This window comes from Peromyscus maniculatus, chromosome 3 (genome assembly GCF_049852395.1).
Source record: "Peromyscus maniculatus bairdii isolate BWxNUB_F1_BW_parent chromosome 3, HU_Pman_BW_mat_3.1, whole genome shotgun sequence".
Lineage (NCBI taxonomy): Eukaryota > Metazoa > Chordata > Mammalia > Rodentia > Cricetidae > Peromyscus > Peromyscus maniculatus.
Window position 1 is genome coordinate 110191663 of NC_134854.1, and position 4387 is coordinate 110196049.

Consider the following 4387-nt stretch of genomic DNA (forward strand, 5'->3'; position numbering starts at 1 on the left):
GACAGGGTTTCTCTGTGTAGCTTTGGAGCTTGTCCTGGAACTCGCTTTGTAGACCAGGCTGGCCTCGAACTCACAGAGATCTGCCTGCCTCTGCCTCCTGAGAGCTGGGACTAAAGGCGTGCGCCACCACCGCCTGGCTGTTAAATGTGTTTTTTTGTTTGTTTGTTTTTGTTTTTTTTTTTTTTTGTTTTTTTTTTTTTGTTTTTTTTTTTTTTTTTTGGTTTTTTCGAGACAGGGTTTCTCTGTGTAGCTTTGCGCCTTTCCTGGAGCTCACTTGGTAGCCCAGGCTGGCCTCGAACTCACAGAGATCCGCCTGGCTCTGCCTCCCGAGTGCTGGGATTAAAGGCGTGCGCCACCAACGCCCGGCTTGTTTTTGTTTTTGTTGTGTGTGTGTGTGTGTGTGTGTGTGTGTGTGTGTGTGTGTTTAACACCCTTGGAAGTCAGAGAAGGGCATGAGATCCCTTGGATCTGGAGTTATGTAAGGATGGTTGTGAACCACCCACAGAATGGGTGCTGGAAATCGAACCTGGGTCCTTTGTAAGAGCAGCCAGTGCTCTTAACCTCTCAGGCATCTTTCTAGCCCCCTGAAGGACTTTCTTATTCCAAAGACAAATGGACAAATAAACCTGGAGTTGTTTGGGCTAGTGCTGGAATCTGTCATTTAACTGCTGTTTTCAGAACACCAGATACAGCAAACACTCTGAAGGTAGAGAGATGGCTTGTGATCACTTACTTTAGATGACAACTTCCCTGAGCCTCAAGTGCCAGATCTCTGGGCAGACACGATTCTGGATGTTTCTATGTCAGTGTTTCAGGATGAGCTTACTATTAACTCAGGACACTGAGGAAATGGTTGGCCTTCCCAGTGCAAGATGGCTTCATCCCCTTTGCTCAGTGAAGCATCGTGGTTGTCCAACAAACGGATAAATGATTTTCCAAATCAGACTCCCAGATAACACACACACACACACACACACACACACACACACACACACACACACACACGCTGCTGGAGAAGGAGAACATACAGACCCTTGGTGGTGCATAAATTGGGAGAAACACTTAGGGAAACTGTCAGTGATATCAGGAAGGGCTGTGTACTGCCAGCAACCCATCCTTGGCATGAGTACTCAAGGGGCAACCCTGAGTGTATGCCTCAGAAGACAGGCTGTCATAGCAGCTTTAAAAAAAAAAAAAAAAAAAAAAAAAAAAAAAAAAAAGCTGGAAACAAAGTGAATTTCCGGCAGGAAGGAGACAGACGAGGAATTTTGGGCTGTCATTTGCTTGTTTTAGAGTCCTGCTATGTGGTCCTGGCTAGCATGGAACTTACTATAGCGGCCAAGCTTGCCTTGAACTCATGGCCATTGTCCTGCTTCAACCTTCCAAGTTTCTGGTACTATAGGTATGTACCACTATGCCCAAATCCACCCCCCCCCCCCCCCCGTTTGTATGTATGTGTGTTTTGTTTTATTTTATGTTTTAGAAAGAGTTTCATGTATCCCAGGCTGGCCTCAAACTCACTACACAGTCAATGATGACCTCGAACTTCAGTCCTGCCTTTGCCTCCTGAGTACTGGGTTACAAGTGTGTGCCATGCACAGCTCATGTGATAATGGGGATCAAACCCAGGATTTCTTGCATGCTCAGCAAGCATTCCTTTTCTGAGACTGAAGTCTGCTCCCCAAGCAAGGGTGGCCCCGAGCCTTCTCATTACACTGGGAGGATTCAGGCTGTCTCCTGGCATGTTGGTGGACTGGCAGGGCTAGCTTCCTAGCTCACATTCTGACTTCGGCAAAATAAGACAGTCAAAGGAAGACTTGAAATTCATACAATACACTTTAGATTTTCTTTTTGAGTTGGGGGCTGTGCTGATAAAATATTATAACAATAACCACTTCTTTTTTCAGATTTCATTTTGTTTTTTATTTATGTGTCTGTGTGCATGTATGTGCACAAATGTGTGTGGGTGCACTGGAGGCCAGAAGAGGGCATTGCGTCCCTTGGAGTTGGAGTTACAGTCCGTTGTGAGCCCCTGCTACTGGTGCTGGGAACTGACCTCTCGGTCCTCTGGAAAAGTAGCAAGTGCTTGCTCTTAACCACTGAGCCATCTCTATAGCCCCTCATTTTTTTTATTTGTTCTCTGTCAATTTCATACACGTATGCAATGTATTTTGATCATAACAATCTTAATACCCTCCTGCCACTTCTCCCTGGCCTCTCTAATACTTCCCCACACCTCACATCACACACCAAAACTAATAAAAATGGGTCAAAGAACTAAATGTAAGAGGGAAAACTATAATACTCCTTGAACAAAACAGGGGTGAAATTTATCTTGGCTTAAGCAATGATTCTTGGATATAGCACCAAAGGCTCTATAATGAAAGAAGACAGATGGGCTAGAGAGATGGCTCAGCAATTAAAAACACTGGCTGCTCTTCCAGAGGTCCTGTGGTCAAGTCCCAATACCCACATGGCCGCTCACAACTGTAGTCCTGTGTAGGCAGAGTTTTTCCATCCCAACAGCTACTTCCAAATTACCACACTGAGGCTTATATTACTTATAAATGCTCAGTTGATAGCTTAGGCTTATTACTAACTAGCTCTTACAACTTAAATTAACCAATTTCTATTAATCTACATTCTGCCACATGATTCATGGCTTTACCTGTCTTCCAGCATGTCTTGTTCCCTCTGAGGTTCCTGGTGACCCTCTGACTCTTTCTTCCCATCATTCTCAGTTTAGCTTTCCTGCCTAACTTCCTACCCAGCTACCAGCTTGTCAGCTTTTTATTAATCAATGAGAGTAACACATATTCACCGTGTACAGAAGGATTATTCCACAGCAGTCCTGTGAGATCCAATACCCTCTTCTGGTGTGCAGATGTACAGGAAGACAAAACACCATATACATAAAATAAATAAATCTTAAAAATGAAAGACATATATTTCACAAATTTCCTTCTTTAAAAAACTTTTTTACAAGCTTAACTTTTACTATATTAGAAAATTAAGTGATGATTTTTAAAAGCAGACTTCACATCAAATTAACATGTACTTCAGGGCAAAAATACATTTAAAAAACTAAATCTTAAGAAGAAAAACATTGGAAAAAAACCCAGCATGTCTAATACAGACTGTATAATGTCATAATCTAGAGTATCTAGAGATTCACATAGTATTTTATAGCATTAAAATGTTAATAAAAGCAGAAGTATCATCAATTAGTTCAAGATCCCTCGGGTTATAAAATATCTAGTCTGCCAATTGAAGTTTTTCCCCTATTTTTTATTGATTCTTTGTGAATTTCGCATCATGTACCCCAATCCCACTCATTTCCCAGTCCTTCCATACCTGCCCTCCAACTTTTTAACCCCCCCAACTCCCCCCACACACACACAAAAGAAAATAGAACAAAGTCTCACTGTGGAAGCTGCAATGTGTCATGGTGTCACCTCGTCCGCCCTATTGTCCAACCAGCTTTGCTTGCAAAGGTTCATCGCAATGAGTCATTGGTGTGGTTCCAGTCCTCTCTCTTCTACACCGATGATACTGAACCCTCACGGAGATTCCTCTCAGAAATCCTGCTGCTGCCCTGAGCCATAGGGATCCTGCAGCTTTGGTTCTGCAGGATCTGCCCTTTCATGAGCTCCAGCAGCTCATAGATGGGGCAGTTGTTCGGGTGTGCCAACTCAAAGCCCTACTGGACAACCAAGTGACTACTTTTATGACAATGGAGTCAGCAGGCAACTTTACAGTTTCATCTGTACAGTTCTACGATATTAAGTAATACAAAGTATCACTAGGCATTTGTAGACTCAGCTCCCCATGCTATCACCCATCATCACTCCCCTTCTTTAATTTTTTTTTTTTTTAATTCCAGGCATGGTGGTGCACACCTTTAATCCCAGCACTCTGGGGGCAGAGTCAGGAGGATCTCTGTGAGTTCAAGGCCAGTCTGATCTACATAGTGAGCTCTAGGACAGCCAGGGCTACAGAGAGAAACTCTGTCTAAATTTTTTTTTTTTTTTGCTTCAAAATTTATTTATTTATTTACTTACTTATTTATTTATTTTTGAGACAGGGCTTTTCTGTGTAGACCAGGCTAGCCTTGATCCACTTGCCTGGGATTAAAGCGTGTACTGCCCCTGCCGCCGCCGCCGCCGCCGCCGCCACCACCACCATCACCACCAGGCTTGCTTGCTTGCTTGCCTGCCTGCCTCCCTCCCTTCCTTCCTTCTCCCTTCCTGATAGGTCTTCTCTGTGTAGCCCTGGCTTTAACCAGCTACCAAGCCCAGCTAAAAATGATACATTCTAAAGGATGCGGATGTGCCATAATTTCCTTTATCAAACCGCAGCACCGAACAATTTTATTTTTTCAGGTGCT